This window comes from Amblyomma americanum, chromosome 7 (assembly GCF_052857255.1).
Source record: "Amblyomma americanum isolate KBUSLIRL-KWMA chromosome 7, ASM5285725v1, whole genome shotgun sequence".
Classification (NCBI taxonomy): Eukaryota; Metazoa; Arthropoda; class Arachnida; order Ixodida; family Ixodidae; genus Amblyomma; species Amblyomma americanum.
Window position 1 is genome coordinate 17,214,838 of NC_135503.1, and position 18,582 is coordinate 17,233,419.

Sequence of the window (18,582 nt, forward strand, 5' to 3'; positions counted from 1 at the left end):
AAACCGCCCTCTCTGTGGCCCTTTAACGCTACCACGTTTTAATTATGCATGCTGACGGCACGCGCACATATAGTGCACAATGCTGGCGCATCAACAAAGGCAGCTGAATCGAGCTGCGCCCCCTGACGACGGCGGAGAGCGTCTCGCTTTCCGGGGACAGCGCATGCGCAGTCGCCCGCCCGTTCCTCTCGGCTTCGTTTATTTTCTCCGAGCGGGTTTCCAGAGCGCCCCGCGCGGCGCTCTTTACGCAATCGCGTAACGTAACCGGCCTGCGTGGGAAATCAAGAAAAATAAAAAGGAAAAAGGACAGGCTTCCCCTGGGCAGCACCGTCGCACGCGTTGGTACAGCGCGCCGGAATATTCAGCGGCAGAAGGCGGTGGCGTTACTTGGCAGGTTATTGCATCACGCGATAGGAGCCTGCGTGCGTTGAATTGTTTGCTTTAACGATTTTCCGCAGTGTCATAATACATAGCATGCAAACGAGGGGGGGGGGGGGAAGTGGTGTTCTTGTCTGGTTTCTTATAAATACGCGTGCTGAGAGCACTTTGTTGCTGCTAGCGCTTTCTAATTCGATAAAAGCGGCCAGAACGAGCAAACGTGCTTCAGATTTGTTTATACGAAGCAGTCCTCCCCCCCTCACCCTCCCCCGTTTTTTTTTTCTGCTGCTGTATTTTGTGCTGGCATTCGGCGCATAGTAACACGCGCACTATGGCGGATTCTGAGTAAGGCGAAGCAATTTGAATACGTTGTGACGCCATGAGGCGCGCCTAAGTCCGCGGGGTTGTTCTAGCGAATCTGAATATCTTTCGACACTAACGCGTTAGTGCGAGTTAGCATAACTTAGCTTAGATACGCTTTTCTTGGGAAACGACGTTGCTTGTTCTCTAACTTGAGCAGCCTTCCTATAGGTTTCACGGAATTTCCGTACGCAGTTGCGGCAGAGGGCAGTATATGGTTTCGCAGTAGAGGAAGGCGGGGGGCTGTTTCGAATTCATTTTTTTTTTTCGTGAGTGAAATCCTAACCGCTCTGACATGGAGAGAGAAATTGCGAAGTTTGTTTTATATACTCACCCGAAGTCTCTATTCAGATGAAAAGCGGAAAATAAATACAATTTGTGGAATATGAAGCCACGAAGAAAAACGCTCTATAAGCTGTCCGCTGTCGGCGTGCTTAGTGACAAGACCGTAATCTCTCGGTGCATGCGCAGTGTTTCAGAAACGAAAAAATTAAATTAGTTTTGTGGCGAAATAATGGGGACTAAATCTGGGTTAATGCTATAAAAAGAAGCGTGTTTCTGTGAATAAAAATGGCTTTATTTGCGGGCATACGAGAAGCAAGCAAAGGTAGTCATTTCGAGAAGCGAGCTTAGGCTGAATCCACACGTAGCAGGTGTGCAATAACGCGAACGTGCAACAGAAACTGCAGCAAGTAGATGAGTAAATACTTACGCGGGTCCTTATGGGCGCTTGATGTCGTGCTATGCGTAATGTGTGATTAGCATTTAGTGGGTGAAAGTTGTGCCCACATGATGCTTACATTGCGCAGCGAACACACATAAGATCACGCGGAAGCCTCCGCACATCCGCGTGTACAGCGTTCCGGATTTTTAAAAATATCGCGAGAGCGTCGACTGTCCGGCGAGCCTTTTTCGGCGATTTTTAAAACTCGCGCCCTCCTTTATGTCACACACATGCGTATGTTTGTTTAGAAATGGCTTACTGGTCAAATTCTCTCAGACATCACGCAGCTACCGCGGCCAGTCAGGCGCGTCGCGCCGGTGCGTCAGGAAGCTCCGCCCCTTGTGAATTTCCGCGCGCGTCGGCAGCCCGAGGACGTGGTCGGGAGGGCGGGGTTGGCGGAGGTGCGGCCACCTTCAAGCGTGCAAAAAGTGACCGGAGGATAGCGAAAGGCGCCGAGACATTGAAATTCAAACTTTTCCCGCAAATAACTCCGCTTCTGCTCAACAGATTTTAAAAATTCTCGCTGGACGGTATTCGTGAAGCGGCGTCCTTCAACATTTCAGGTGTACCGCAACTTAATTGAAATAGTGTTTCAGGGCCCCTTTAAGACGCCTAACAAGCTGCCCAGGTTCTCAGAGCTGAGGATGATACTTCTACTACCCCCTGCAGACATTTTAAACTTCGATGTGTTTTTTTTTTTTTTGGGGGGGGGGGGGCGGCTAAAAAGCAGACCCAGTGGCCTGGGAACTTTTGACGCACTCTGTGCAACACAGTTATAGTGTTCGCCGCAGGGGCGCTGCTTTGGGCCGTTCATGTTAGCTTCTAAATTTTCCCGCGCATCGAATTCCCCCCCCCCGTGTACGTGACCCGGATATCGACACCCGCGTGGAAGATAACGCCAGGCCGCTTGTCTGCCTGGCTCAGAGACGGATATATTTCACTAGCGCCGCCTGCGGCGTTCAACGGCACTCGCGCTGCAAATCGGCTTGGGGGGGTATACGTTGCTGCTGTTACTTTTTTTTCTGTGCCTCTGCATTGTTTGTGTCGTTGCGGCGCCGGCGGCTTCGAGTGGCGCGTAGCGGTGTCGACCCACTTTCCTCCTCTTGCTCTTTTGACGTCGCTCGCTCGTATCGCGCGCGTCAGGACAGCGTATTCCGTTTTACCGCGCTCCTGTGCCGATAGGGAGAGAGAGAGAGAGAGAGAGAAATGACAAAAAAAGAATCAAGCGAAGCGCAGCTATTCGATCGGTGGCAGCTGCCATGCTCACTCTCGGCTTTTTCCCGCTTCATCGGGGAGTTGTGTGTAGCGCGCTCAGAATCTTGTAGCCGTGGCCGTGTCGAAGAGGAGTGTGAGGATGGATGGATGGAAGATATGAGCGTCCCCTTTGAGACGGAGTGGTGGAGGTTCCCACCATGCTCGGATTTTTGTCTTTATTTTTATGTAACTGTTATAAATTGGCCTTAAAATTCGCCGTCTTCTTTTCTCCGTCAAAAGACCCCCCCCCATCTTCGCCATCGTCATCTTCTTTGAAGTACGTTTTAAATATAAATAGGAAGAGTGGCCTGACAGCGACGTTTAGTCTAGTGGTGGCGTCCATCTCCTGTTCGCTCATTCCCTTAACTATAAACTCGGATACAACTCAAGAACGAAGCGGCTTTTCTCCGTCAAAGGACCCCCGTCCAGCCAATGGCGTGGGCCGATTATCATTAACTTGCTAGCATGACAAAGCAGGGAGGGGACACCGATTTCATCTGCCACTCCCTGTATTGTCACACTAACAGGCTCTTGAGAATCGGCCGACGCCATTGTCTGGACGGGGGGGAGGGGGGGGGGGGTCTTTTGACGGAGAAAAGCCGCTTCGATTTTGAGTTGTATCCGCCTATAGGCATTCGTACCAGCCCCATTTCATTAAACATTTATTCATCCATTTACATTTAGATGCTGGCGTGATTGCGGATCGATCCACTGTATAGCGGGCATGGTGCGAAGCTGTGCGGTATCGTTCTGCTATTGTTTACAACACGCGGTCACGCGTTCGTTCACGCAGGCGTTGAGAATCGCTGCAGCTTTTTTTTCTTTTCACCTTTTTTTTTTCAATTTCTCTTGTAATGTACCTTCGGGAGCGAAACTGAGCGATCCGCCTCGCATGTTGAACTAAATGTTAACGTGATGACGCTTTGCCCGTCGCTTCTGGCTCAATGTGTTTAAAAAGTGTTCTACGTACACGCTGAATCTGAACGTTCCCCTGTATAATAATAATAATAATTGGTTTTTGGTGGAAAGGAAATGGCGCAGTATCTGTCTCATATATCGTTGGACACCTGAACCGCGCCGTAAGGGGAGGGATAAAGGAGGGAGTGAAAGAAGAGAGGAACAAATAGGTCCGTAGTGGAGGGCTCCGGCATAATTTCGACCACCTCGGGATCTTTAACGTGCACTGACATCGCACAGCACACGGGCGCCTTAGCGTTTTTCCTCCGTAAAAACGCAGCCGCCGCGGTTGGGTTCGAACCCGGGAACTCCGGATCAGTAGTCGAGCGCCCTAACCACTGAGCCCCTGTATACCACGACAACGCTTTTAGTTTTGGTGCGAATGCACCACGAAAGTGATGTGGAATTTGGAAGGTGTCACGTGAGCGGAAGCTCTGCCGGCTTTTATTTTCGTAGACTGCAAGAAACTTCACATACAGGAGTATGTTAGAACTCGGCTGTCGTGCAAGAGGCAAATGTTTAGAGGCATGTTTGAGCGCTTTAACGCTTCTCTAGCACTATACCTCTAACGTAAATGGGTGCTAACAGGTGTAGTACAGTCATGCTAACGGTGGCGATGAATACGTTTATTCAGCTAGCTGCTACTCCTCAATAGGGAAACACACGAAGTGGTTGCGGCAACAACGCTTCCAACTTCTGGTATACATGGTAACGAATTAGGAAAGTTAGAACGTCGCGCTGCGCGTTCCTCTGGTCGCATCTGTGCTTCAAATTGCAGTCGGACCTGAAACTAACCGCTTTGCCCCCGGGGTCGAAAAGGCATCCGACCGTCATTTCCACGTCATGCGTAACAGTATGCCTAACCCTATGCCTAACACTATGCGTAGCACTATGAGTAACCGTATGCGTAACCGTATGCGGCACGCATAACCGTAATGCATAACCGTGAACGTAACCATCGCGCATAAGTAAGGCGTTTGCTGACAAAAATAACAAAAAAGCATTTCGCTGTAGGTCACGTGTGAGTTGTCGTCTCGTGGTCGCTATCAGCATGCCCTGGCCCGGTCGGGGCACGCGCGCATATCGCAGCCAGGGGGAGGTCGCTGTGTGACGGCCCCCGGGTCGCGAGCGCCGTCGATAGCGAAGACGCTCTTGCCCCCATTCTGTGCGTTCGCGCTGTTTGAGCAGAGATTGCGTATACACTGCTCTGTTCGGCTGCGCACAGCCATGCGTCGCTGGTGGCTACTATCCGCAGACGCGTGCTTGATACAGTCTTCCGCGGAGCTCTGTTTCTGCCATTTTAATGCTTACTAGGTTAGAACGCGACTCGGAGAATATGTGCGATATTCTGGCTTGGAAAGAGAGGACTGTCATTGAATGTAGGCCCCGTGAACAGCAGCGATTTGTGAAGAGACGCAAACAGGCTGGCAAACAGGGCACTGCCTAGAAAATGACGCTTTAATTAATTTAGACGATACAGATAACGATTACAGCTTGACTTTTTCATCTTGTGATTGAATGTGCGCGTAAAAAATGTCTGAATGGTTGACCGCGCTGGTCGCTTTTTGATATATCGACGCTACCAGAGGCCTCACCAGAGGGGGGAGTCTGAGTCTGTGAGAGTATAACAGAGGAAGGAAATGCCGTTAGACATGCTACAACAAAATCTTCACGTGTACTCAAGGGAGCTTCTAGGCTTAAAAAGAAAATATCCTGCTTAACCTGACAGACGGCAGTTTCATGTCTGGCTGAGTGTGTATATATATATATATATATATATATATATATATATATATATATATATATATATATATATATATATATATATATATATATAATCTTTCCGGATTTTTCTGGAACAGCTTTTTCTCCTTTGCGCCCCGTTTCTGAGTTCTTCGCCTGCAAAGACAAAAAATATGTACTCATTGTGCGTTGCCCAACGCGCGATATGTCCCACGCACACGAACCAGCTGTGCTGCTATATATCGTTGCGAATGCTGTGCAGCGTCACTCTCTCACTCGATGGTCTAAGCGTGGGCGTTTCATTATAAGGAGCCGGATTTTTTTCCCCCTTTTTATTTGAATGACTGCGCAGCTAAGCACACGCGGGACAGTGCGTCCTGTCTTTCTCTCGCTTCTTTTTATCTTTTTTTCGCGTTTTGCAACGCATGGCGACACTGCTGCTGCGGTGTTCTGCGATGCGATACAGAGAAGCTTCTGGGCGTGCTTTCTAAAGCGCGATGGGATTCGAGATTGCGGGCCAGGCGCGATATAAATCTGCTTGTGCATCTGCGAATGCCTGGACACCCCTTGACAGGCTGCGTCCACGAGTTGGCCAATCACGACGAGACGTCTAGGGTGTCGGTTATTCACGAACTGATCATATGTTGGTGTTTTTTTTATACATGTTGTAGACATCTGCGTCTGTTTTTAGGAGTTTGTAGGGCAGCGTCATCGCCAGTTTTCGTAATGTATGTCTGTCGAAAGCTTAGTCTCTCTATAAACCCAAACCGCGCGCAGTGACGTCGTCAAGATTCCGGCGTCATGCGATCGCCTTGCAACCAATGAAAATGGAGAATCGCAGTGTTCACCTGGCCTCGGGGGATGTGACAGAGGCGGGCTTGGATCATGTTGATTATGTGGGCCTGAAAGCGAACCGTCTCGATAGAGTGGAGAACTTGCGGCTGTCGCTCAAAATAGCGGCACTTTCACGCCTTCCTCCTTACGGCAGGGCGCATGGACAGGTATGTGACAAATGAGACGAAAGCGTCATTTTGTGCGCATAGAATTTCTCATTCTACAAATATTCCAGGCTTGAAATGGACTCTTCCGTACCTGGACGTACAGCCTTTGCCGAAAGTAGCCAGGCTGTACGGTTTGCTTCTCATTCGAATAGTAGAAGCCTTGCGGCTTCCCTGAAGATCTAAAAGTTCTCGGAAGGTGAGAACAAGGGTTCTCCTTACCACACAGAGATTTATAGCCTTGGGGCTGATATAGCTTCAACATACGACTGAGAAGCAAACCATGCAGCCCGGTTACTTTTGGCAAAGACTACCTTCGGAGGGAAGGCGAAAAGCAGGGACGTATGTGTGCTGAAATCGCATTGCACGCTTTTAGAAACAATGCGGGCCCAAATATACCAGCAGTTATGTACTCTGTGGAGACCTCTATACATTTAGGTCGCGCCATACAGCGTTTAGACATGAAACGTTAGAAAAACACATTCTGGAGCTGGCTAAGCCGTCAGAGCTGCCGCTTCTAATCGCTCTGAATTCGAGACTCAGATATGTGGAAAGATTCTTTAGGCATAATAGAGCCTTCCACGCACCCCTTCGGATACAGGTGCTGCGTATGAAACGGTTTTCTGCCCCACGACACTTAAGAGCCTTTTGGGTGTATGTATGTAACTGCCGCCGTTTCCTCTGCCGCAGTGTCGTTCGCAATTATTGACGATCCTTTAACGACCAGCTTGCGAGAGAGGGTGCGTTCTCACAGGTACAGAGTTTGGCAGGGGTGCATTCACCCGAACGCCATGGTCTGAGCGATTGGCTGAGGCGATGAGAGAAGTATACTGGGGCGTGGTTACACAACGACAGAAACAACGCTGTACAGAAAACGGAACTGGCCACGCTGTGTTCGGACGAAACAGCGGGAGGGGAAAAGTTTTTTTCTCTGTCACTCACGAGTGGTCGGAACTAATCCTGAGCTCTCATACGGCGCCTCTCTCTGCTTCATTTCAGTCTTTCGTTTCACCGCGTCCCTCGCCGCGCGGTTAGGCTGTCTTCCACTCTGAGGACTTTCGCCCAGTTGAGCCAGCGCCAGAGGCGAAGACACGCGCTGCTCTTAGACTTAAGTACCTACCGAGTTATTCGCTCTAGTCAGCGAGCTGTCGCTGAAACATCATCATCATCAGCCTAACTGCGTGCATTGCAGGACAGAGCTCAATCTCGTATATCTCCAATTAACCATGTCTTGTACCAGCCGCGGCTCCTTATACCCGCAAACTACCAATAGTCTTATCCGCTCACCCGACTCTGACGCCCCGTGCTACGCATGGCTTCTGTTGAAATCCTGTGAGTCACTGCCTTAAGGACCAACGGTTATCTTGCCTTGGCGCCACGTGCCCTACCCATTTCTTCCTCTTGATTTCGACTTGCATTTCATTCGCTTTCGTCCCCTGACGCACTCCGCTCTGTTTCTGTCTCACGTTACGTTTTCCTTTCCGAGGCTTTCCGCGACGAGTGTGACTATATACGACGAGTGTGACTATATAGCGCCAAGGAACCCCAATGCGTACGCCTCTGCACCGCCACTGGTGCGTGTTGTTCGGCGAGTTTCGTAATCCCTGCATGCTAGCGCCGTTATAACGACTCTCACTTTCGTCCCACTGCTCAAAGTCCACACGATCGCCGGGCCGTATACTTACCCAGCGGTGGCCGCTCCCTCGAAATGCGGTGTATGCAACGTCTCTCGGCGAGCAGGCATAAACTGATAGCGACGGAGAGAAGTAAAACTATAAGAAGCTTGTTGCCGTATCTCGGTCGAATTCGGCGGCCACTGTAGAGAGAGGCGGGGTGATAAGGGAGTCGGGAAAGAGCCATTCTTCCAGGAAATCGAGCCTCGTCTTTCGAGCCCTTTTGTTGGGCGCTCGTCGCGGTGCTTTTCCGCCACTCGTCAAGGTTCGCGGCGTGAGCGTACGTCTTTCACTCCTGTTGCTTTATTTTTCTCATTTGATTCTCTCGCTGTGATCGTGTTCTCATAGTCATCGTATCATGTCCACCCTTCCCCCTGGGGCTTGTCAGAATTTTGCGTTGCATATTTCTGTATTTTCTAGAGGTCCGTGTACTGTGCGATGTGTCAGTGCACGTTAAAGAACCCCAGGGGGTCGAAATTTCCGGAGCCCTTCACTACGGCGTCTCTCATAGTCTGAGTCGCTTTGGGACGTTAAACCCCCATAAACCAAACCATTTCGTAATACACTTGCGTGCCATTTTTACTCCAGATGTCACCGGCCACTGGTTCAACGAGGACTTGAGAGAACTCATGTATACTACTACTGTGTTTCCATGTGTGACCACGTGTTTCTTGCGCCATGCGCGATGACAGACGCTAGCCTTAACAGCTTCGCGTGTCTTCGTTAAGACTGCCGGTGAACGTATACGGTCCAATAAGACCGTCGGGCAACGGAACTGCACTTCTCTAGCCAAGCACCAGCCCATTCCGTTGGTCTCCGCATCACTGCCGCTGCACTGAACTATTAAACAGCGTGCGCTAACAGGACGTACACGCTTCTTTACACGTTATTTACGCGCTCTTTGCACGTACGCGCTTCTTTCCTCTGTCTCCAAGTTTCCTGTGTACGTCCTGTTAGCGCACGATGTTTAATAGAGATGTACCAACTAGCCCGTCAGAAAGTTCTACTACTGCACTGAACTTACCGGACACCAGTTATCGATTTGCTCTTGAAATTCCCCCTCCTCTCTCGTTTTTTTCTCTCTCTCCACGTGTCTGGTGCTTGTCACATGTCGCAACTGCGGCAGACGTGTAGCTGGCCTTTTCCGTTGCGAGGCGGGCAACGTGTGTTTTCCTGACGTTCCATTTGTGCCTTTTGTGTGAGCGCGCGTGCGATTGAATCGCATCGTTTCTCCGCGGTGTGCGAAAGTGTCGATGCTGCTGTCGTGCACCCGCGAGCCAAGCGTCGTGGTTGCCGTGTTTTGTGCGAGCGAGGACGTCTTTATTCAACGCCCCCTTGCTCTCCCGCTCTGCAGGTGCGACCACCTGACGTGAACAGAGCAGCAGTCGGCCTGCAACACCGAGGCTAACGGTAAGCGTCACCTCCTTTTGTGGTCCTCTCGCGCGAATGGATATCGACCTGTGGCACGTATCGGAGGTTACATGGCCCTTCGCGCGTCCCGTGCCGAATGGGTGTTATTTGCCTCGGTGTGGAGACGACCAATGATGAATTATTTCGTGTGCGCCTATGTGCTGCTCTGAACTCCTCGACCGTATATATTGCGAGCGAAGCAAATATGGCGCTCGTGAGCGCCCTGTGTTGTCTCTCATCGGGGAGCTGTCAGCGAAAAACTCCGGGGAAACGAGTACCAACTGCGCCTCGCAGAGCAACAGACATTGAAGCGCGCCTGATGGACGGCCCGGAATTCGCCTCGGGCAGGGAAAGCTTCTCCATCGCTTACGTTGCAGCCAAGCAAATTTGTGGCGTTGCATGCATGCATTGGGGATCTTTCTTTCTTTCTTTCTTTCTTTCTTTCTTTCTTTCTTTCTTTCTTTCTTTCTTTCTTTCTTTTCCTTTCTTTCTTTCTTTCTTTCTTTCTTTCTTTCTTTCTTTCTTTCTTTCTTTCTTTCTTTCTGCGCCTTCGTGTGCACTACGGGACTTCCGTTCCGTTGCTTGCATGCGCGTAGGTCTGCAAAAACGTCGGTCGTCTTTTATTGCCTTGCGCATTTTACGCGAGGCTGCTCTTCGTATGTGTTTCTTTTTTCCTGTTATCGCTTGCCTCTGGCGAAAAGCGGAGGCTTTAGTTTCAGCTCTGAGAGGTGAAGCTGTGCAGTTCCTTTATTTTTTCATTAAATTCAGCTTTTTTGTGGTGCTACGGCTGCTTGCTTCGAGAGAGAGAGAGAAAGAAATTTTCGATGATTACAGGTAGTTAACCTGGTAGTTAACCTGGAATGCTACTCCAAATGACGGTGAAGGAAGAGGGAGTCATTCTAAGAACCGCATATGACTTGTCTCTTGCTGGTTCCTTATTGCTATAGGGTTAATCATGTCGTACTGCGCGCGTCATCCTCTGGTAACTGTCCCCGTTCGACGTAACCTTATGACAGGGCTGTTAAATGTTAATTGTGGAACCACAGCGCTGGCCAAATAAATGGTTGAGCATCCGCCTCGCATGCGGGAGGTGCGGGGTTCGATCCCCAGTGCCGCCGGGTGCCCACCGGTGATACAATGGGTACAAGCTTTCCCTTGTATGGTGCTCGGCTTATTTAGGGTGGAATGATTGGGAAGTGGGTCATTGACCCCACCTTGAGAAGTCGAAAATACCTTGTGCTATGGCGCTCTTTGGCCATATATCTCCTTGCGCAATAAAAATCCATAATCATCATCAAATGTTAATTCTGTTTTATGTGCGGAAATTAACGTTACCCTTACATAGTAGCAATAACAAAAAGCGAAATTAAGCGACGACGGCCGAGAAATCGCCACAAGACAAAACTTGTTGCTAAGCCATCCAAGGCGCGATTGATTGTCCGGCCATACCATCTTCCGAAGTAAACAAAAAACATCGAGTTTAAGGAAGACTCATCGCCGCACTAAGAGCTACTGTACTCATTCTCACGGATCCTGGAGTCTATGTACTGCTATTTCATTTCCTGCCTGTAGAGTGTCTCCGTTGCGTGTCGCATTTCTTGTATACCCAGCGCCGCCGGAGACCCGTACCGTTTCCACGTGCCCGTGGGCTAAGCTGGAGAGAAGGAAATGGCGCGATTTCGCTCTCGAAAGAAGGAGGGCTGTCGCGGCCGTCGAGAGCAGGGGGGGGGGGAATGCTAGAGCAGTGCTGTTCTCGTTTCTCTGCGCGGGAATGACTGAGAGGGGGAAAAAAAAGCGATGGAGGCTTACGGACGTCGGTGAAAAAGAAGACGATAAGAGCGCCGATAAAAAGAAGACCGGCGGCGGCATACGCGCCGAGAAGCAAGCGTCTTGCCTTTACCGCAAGAAAAGAAAACCAGAAAAGGCGCGATCGCTGATTAGGAGAGAGGGAGGAGAGTGCGGATGGCTGTGTTGCCGAGTGCGGAGTCTGTAATACGGCGAAAAACGGCGGCGCCCTGCTGTCCGGCACGGTAGCGGTGTGTTTGCTGGGAGAAGGGGGGAAGTCAGTAGTCCAGCCCGCTCTGAATCTAGGCCGCCTTCCAATCGCGCCGACAAGCGCCGAGGCCTTGTCGGCGCGACGCCGGGGATTTGCGAGCTCCGATGACCCGAATTGCGCGCGCTTACGTCACAAGCGCGAGACGCGCCGTGCGGGCTTTGGGGATGTGACCATAGCCGTCATGTATTCTAAATGCTATATGGGCTAGCTGCGGGCGCCGCCAGCGCCTCTCGTATGCTTTCATATACGAACTATTGAACTAGTTTTATTTTTTTTTTCGACGACATGCGTTGACCGCGCCCGCACTTTTTTTTGGGGTCGTGCTTGGAGAGTCAAGGATGAAGCCTTGCGTGTGTTTAAACAGCATCTCGCCCCATTTGACTCATTTGTGTTGCTAGAATCGGCGAAACCTCATTTACGTTGGATTGGCAGCCTTCGTGGTCTTGGGCCTCGGATCGAGTCGTCTCCGAAGCCGTAATGAGGGAAAAAAGTGGAAGGATAGAGGCGTATGCGTATTGGATGGGTACAGGTAGCACTGTGAGCGTTCTGCGGTGGTTTAATATATCCGCAGTGCTTGCTGGAGCTGTGCCCTGTAGAAAGCTGAAGGGCTGAATGCAGAGCTGCTAGTACCTTTTACAGCAGTGAAAGGTACGGTTCTGCGGGCACGGTATACGCTTGTCTACGGAAGTTGGCCATGTTTGAACCAAACTGTCGTGGAGCCGCGCAGTTATCGTAAGGCATGACCTTACGCTCGTATAACGCAACTTTTGCAGAATTTCGTACGAGCATGAACCGTCACAGGCAGTAAAATAAAGCATGTCTGTCCGGGTCATCACTCACTTTATTGCTGTCCCTATGACTCGCTCACCAACAACCACTCATCTTTATTACTATCCCAGTCACTGGCTCATTCACTCTTGAACCGTGTGTCCACTGATTCCAAGGCCTGCCCGATCCCGCCGCGGTGGCTCAGTGGTCAGGGCGCTCGGCTACTGATCCGGAGTTAACGCGACAGCGGCGGCTGCGTTTCGATGGAGGCGAAACGTAAAGGCGCCCGTGTGCTGTGCGATGTCAGTGCACGTTAAAGATCTCCAGGTGGTCGAAATTATTCCGGAGCCCCCCCACTACGGCACCTCTTTCTTCCTTTCTTCTTTCACTCCCTCTTTTATCCCTTTCGTTACGGCGCAGTTCAGGTGTCCGCCGACATGTGAGACAGATACTGCGCCATTTCCTTTCCCCCAAAACCAGGTAGGTAGGTAAAAACTTTTGGTGAACCAAGTAAGGGAAGGCGTTAGAGGAGGTTTGGTTGGCTTGGTTCTTAATCCCGGTTGGCGGCCATCAGTCCATGACTTCTGGCGACCTGCACCGATCTCTTCTGTGATGTCGGCACTGAGCCAGAGACCGCGATCTCCCGACCTGCTAGGTCTGAGATTCCAGCGATATGGTGGTTGGAGTTCTCGGCATATGAAGAGTATGTGTTCGAAGTTTGCTCTCGGAGCCCCACAAAGAGAGCATTCGGGCTTGTATTGAACCGCGGTGTATTAGTGCCAGATAGGCCAGTGGAGGAAACGTTCCGGACTGGAGTTTCCTCCATATAGTGTGTTGTTCCTTCGTGATGGTGTGGTGTGATGGCGGATATGCGAGCTTTTCCTCTCCATAGTGTAGCGTGATTTCATTGTAGCTGATTAGTCTGTCCCGCGCGCAATCCCTCTCGACTGTTTGGCCTGCTCGGTTGACGTACTCTCGAGCAGTAGAGTGCGCCTCCTCGTTTCCGGGGTTGCCTGCGTGGGCTGGCACCCAAACTAGTTGAATTGGTCTGGGATCGTGTGGTTGTGATTGGAGAATTTTGTAGGTGGCAGAATGGATCTTTACCTTTGCAGAATTCCTGATTGCGGTCTTGGAGTCTCTCATTATGAGTGTGGCAGTGGAAGATGCTGTAGGCGCCTCTTCCGCTTCGAGGGAGGTGGTTGCCCTTATCGAGCCCGAGGCATTGTGTTTGAGGTCGTGTGACACCACGCTTAGGGCGTAGGCTGGGGTGCATGGATATTCTGCCGCGTCTATACGTAGACTGCGTCTTCGTTGTCCGCGTGTTTTTTATACCGGGTTTTGGCGCGTGCTTCGCGTCTTTCCCGGTTGAGGGTTGGGTGTACGTTCTTGGGTAGTGGGTGAACGATTAGCTTTTCCTTGATTTGTTTAGGAATGCTGTGGGTGTTGTCCGGAGGGGGACCCGTTGGTTGAATCTTTAATGCGGCTAGAATGTGTCTGCCCGTGTTTGTGGAGGATCGTCTGCCCAACTGGCGCTGTGCGATGGGCTTCAATCAGTTCTTGTAGAGTGTTGTGGACCCCCATGCGTAGGAGTCTGTTGTTCGAGGTCCCTTGTGGGAGATTTAGGGCCGATTTGTAGCCTTGTCTTATTAGCGAGTTAACTCTGTCCGTTCTGTCTTCCCCTAAAACCAACCAAGCGATCCCCCACGGTGCCAGCACTCGCTCCGTGGAGCTGACGCTTTTGTCCTGTTGTGTTCGGTGCATGTCAAAAGAGGAAGAAAATTCTGGGTTATCGCAGTGAGAGAAGGGTCAGTGATATACCGGCCATGAGCCAGCGATAAACGTTGCTGATAACTGTTGGAGCGCCTCCAACTGATTCGTGATTAGCCCTGCTTCCTGCTACTGTGGGCTGGGCGCTTTCTTTTTCTTCTGAGAGGAGATTGTGACGCTTTCTAGGATGGCAGGCAAGTAAATGAATGCTCGTGCACCCGTAGTACCTTTCGATTTTCTTAGCTTGGTTTGTATCGCCAGAACTAATCTGCGTAGGTAGCGTTAAGTAACTTCCTGCGTTATCTGTAATAGCAACGCCTGCTCATGAAAGACCCGTTGTTTTATAATCTCTGCTATACGTGGTGCGAGTGTACCGTTGAGATCGATACCGATCAACTAAGGTCTAAGGGAGGCTGGGCAGTAACGGGCGACAAAAAAAAAAAGGCGAAAAAAGAAGCACGCTATCGATAAAAATAAATAAAGCGAGGGAATTCAAGGAATCCACGCGCGTCAGAAAGCGAAGATTAACACCTGCTTCTCGACGTTCGACAGGAAATGCCGGCGTACGCCAAAAGCGAGAGTCGCGTATGCGCTGGCGCAATGCCTGTTGCGCACTCTCGACTATATACAGCAGCACCGCCCTCTCTCGGCGCCTGCTTGTGCGGTCGCCTCATGCAGTGCCGCTCGGTGGGTGCTTGGAATGGGGAGGGAGAGGGATCAGCTTATTGGAGGGGCTCGAAAGTCTTGCATCGCATGTCTGGGGCGCCCTTGAGGTTAAACAATGCCGGTCACGTCTGGCTGATTTCTCGGATTTTCTGGCATTCCTCATCTCGCGGGAGAGTGAGAGGCGCTGTGTGAGAGCGCGAGGCTGCAGTGGCTTCATGCTTGCTATGGACACCCTTGAGGTAGACCTGTTTGCAGTTCCGCGTGTGCTGTTGGTGTCAGTCGACAGGTCCGTGCATGTTCCTTTCTTCCATCGTACAGCCACTTGCACGCGCCATCGCTTGCTTTCTGCATGCACCCTTTCCCTCTTTTCTTAATCCCACCCTCCCCCTCCGCCACCACTGCGCACAGGTGGCGTTTTGTTTGCCTTCCAAAAAGAATATTTTTGCACTTAAAGATCCCCAGGTTGTCGAAATTATTCCGGAGCCCTTCACTACGGCACCTCTTTTTTCCTTTCTCCTTTCACTCCCTCCTTTATTCCTTCCCTTATGGCGTGGTTCAGGTGTCCGCCGATATATGAGACAGATACTGCGCCATTTCCTTTTCACAAAAAACAATTATTATTATTATTATTGAGCTTCACGGACACCGTCGTAATAGTGAGCCACGATTACAGCTTCTTCGAGGGTTGCGTTCTAGGCGGGAACCAAGTAGTGACTTTAGGCCCCCCGCCCCCCGGTGGCTGATTGGTTAGAGCGCTCGTCTACTGAGCTGGAGTAGCTGTGCGATGTCAGTGTGTCAGTGCTGGTTAAAGATCCCCAGGTGGTAGAAATTATTCCGAAGCCCTCCACTACGGCATCTACATATTCTTTTGCTCCCACCTTTCCTCACTTCCCTTACGGCGCGGTTGAAGTGTCCTCCGGGAAGTGAGACACTGTGCCTTTCATTTCCTTGCGACCAATCTTTATCCAGCGACTCTAGAATCAAGTTGGAACAATGAGCAGGTTTGAAACGAACACCATGCATGCATAATGAACACAACCGTTACTTTGTTCGCGAGTAAATTTGTTGCTTGCGTACCTTGACTGCGTAACTGCGCAAATTTTCATGAGGGGGGCGATTAAAGTTTAGACAGGCGTGATGCCTTTGTGGCTTTGGTGTGACCCGACATTTTGGTGCAACCTATCAGATTTTCCACCACTCGCGTCCCCGTTGGCGCCGCCACTGTATTCTCCATCTCCATGCACCGTTTTCTTTTACGGCCGAGCGAAGGCATTGACGATTCTTTTATCGATTTTTCTGCCCTTTTCTTTGAGTGAAAGGCTGTTCCGCATGTTTCTCGCTGGCGTTGCGCGGGAGCTGCTTTCCGAGAACCTCCTCTGCGCTCGCGCGTATTTCGTCGCTTTCGTGCGGGGGCAGCACCACGCGAGGCTTCGTGGCTGTACACGCGCTGCGTTCTTTGTCCGCGCGCATATGCAGAACGCGCGCGCCTTTCTGGGAAATCGAGCTGCTTGATAAGGTCAGCCTTACAAGTGCGCGCCTCTCCGCGGCACATTCATTCTCCCCGCATTTTGTCAGTTCTAGGAATACATTGAGCCACATTTGCACGTCTTATGCGGGGGCTTTTTGTTCACGCGTTGTTCTTTGCACGGTGTGCTCGAACACCGTTACATTCGAGCGAAATGACAGCAGACACCTCCTTTGCTTATTTAGGTTAGGCTAAGCTGGCTAAGGTGGGAACGGAAGAAATGAGCGGAAGGTCTTCATCCTGGCGGAGACCAGAACCGCGCCGCGAGTAAATGGATAAATAGAAGCACGCGGGGGGTATTGCGTGGGCGGCTTCAGGTTGCAACCCACTTGTTCTCGGAAGCACGGTGTCGTAACCCTCCATACGCCCGCACGTTGCGCTCTGCAGGCCGCCTTCGCATATGCAGCTACCTTTCAGGCTTCGCGAAAGGATCCATTGAAGGAGGCTTCGTTTCTCTCAAAGCGGCTGACTCTTTTTGACAGCCGCTGCGTACGTTTGCTGCTACTCCTTCCTCGTGTATATAGTGCTTCTCGGTCGTGGCTGTACTGTTGTTCGCGAGATGACGTGAGCGTCGTTCCTGCGTTGTGAAACGCGATCTGTCAGCGCGCCTGTTGCAAAGCTGTTTAAGCGGGCTGAGCTGTTCTACGGTTTCTTTTCTAGTGCTCTAGCGCGACTGCCCGCAGTCGCGGATTTCGCCGGGGTCTGTCCGAAGCCGCGCCGTGACTGTATCCGCGCGTCCGACTGTATATGGTCCGAACAAGGATGCCTGGCCTATATTCGAGAATACGCGGTATACTCCGCAGTCACCCCCCCCCCCCCCCCCCCCCTCTCGAGTAGAACGGAGCCGCGGGGTGTCTCTCTCCTTCTACCTCCAGGCGCCTGTCATCGCGTGCGGCATACATAGGGGTCGTCACCTGAGCGCGACCTTGTTAGCAGACCCTGATTGTTCCGAGAACTGTTTGTTCAGCGCGCGCAAAACGCCGCTGCTGTCTGTCTTTACAGTTCCCCCTGTCTTCGTCTTCGAGGTTAACCAGCGTAGCACGTGCTTTGGCTGTGCCTGTGAGCGCGCTAGAGGACGTCGAACCCGCTCCTCTCATCTTGCGCGTTAATGAAGCGAGCTTGCGTCTTCTTTCTCGCCAGTCCGCTAACTGTGGGGCAAGTGTGTAGTGCGTACGCATGTAACGGCGGCATCCCGCTTGCTATTTGCCGAACTGTGGACGCGCTTGCCGGTGTCTTCTCGGAATTGGCGCGCTTTTTCGCGGAGGGGATCGTTCTTTTCGCGGGAAATGCATCGATGGCCGAGAACGGGATCGCCTGGTCGAGAGACGAGCCCTGGAAGTTGCCCAAGTTTGCGACACCTCGCAGGCGTTTGGAGCGCATGTCAGGCTTTCATGCTGACAAGTGCTGAGTAATAAAGCAGTTCCCACGAGAACAGCAAAAATTCGCCGAGACAGCTGGTTACATCGTGTGTTGGCAACGCGAAAAGGATCAGAAGCCGTTGACGCCTTCACATCGAATTTTGTGTCATTCTCTCATGGCTGTGTCTGCGGCTGTCTCTTCGGCTCATCTGGCTGGTCGCTATAGCTATTTCCCCGAAGATGTCTGGATGTGGCGACACGGACGCAATGAAGATACATCGGAACGTATAGTCACTTCCGTTCGGGTCACGTCACTTCCGGTGCTAGGAATTACGTGACCGACGACGCGTTTTTTCCTCGATGACTCTTCTAATGCTATCGCATCAATACCTTAATATCAAAATGGTTCCTGAGCATGTCCCACAGCATGCACCGAAATGATCTCGAGCGTGAATACCCAGCAGGCACCAAGGTGGCCCCAGATGAGTTTCCGTATAGGTGTCGCTGCACAGCAGCCCACGCGTATCACATTGGGCGTTCCTAATTTTGTTCGTTCTGCTGCTCTCATTTCTTCTTCGGCCTTCGCGCCGAAGGGCTGTGTTTCTGTTCACGTGACAGCGGGCAGTGTTCCTGTGAACGATGTGGCGGTGTGCGGCCGTCCGGCGCGCCGCCACATAAGTCCCTCGACAGGGAGCAGCCTGTTTGCTGGGGACAGCTACAGACCAACGCCTTCACCAGACTCTTTATTTATTACAAAATCCGTCCTACGGTATACACGTCCCTGGTGCGTAGGCACACCCACACTGCACCATCTCACAGGGGCCTCTCCCGTGGCCTCTCCCAAAATGTTAGACCCCCAGAAGCCGCCGATACGGCGGCTCAAGGAAGCGTGATGATTGATTTCTCGCGTATACCATACAAGCATGAAAACAAAAGCGGAGCACC

The 18,582-nt window shown here is 51.4% G+C and overlaps 1 protein-coding gene across 6 annotated transcripts in view; it reads left to right on the top strand.

The window, feature by feature from the left end:
• Positions 1-18,582, top strand: part of LOC144098577 (solute carrier organic anion transporter family member 74D-like) — a 167,410-nt gene that overhangs the window by 114,981 nt on the left and 33,847 nt on the right. For 2 of the 6 annotated variants that reach the window (XM_077631338.1, XM_077631334.1), the window contains exon 3: positions 9,442-9,497. The exons of 2 other annotated variants lie outside the window; for them this stretch is intronic. The gene's annotated coding sequence lies outside the window, so the exon portion shown is untranslated. Of the gene's footprint in view, positions 1-8,290; positions 8,368-9,207; positions 9,286-9,441; positions 9,498-18,582 lie in introns of those variants that run through there. 2 more of the 6 variants (XM_077631336.1, XM_077631335.1) reach the window with 2 other exon arrangements.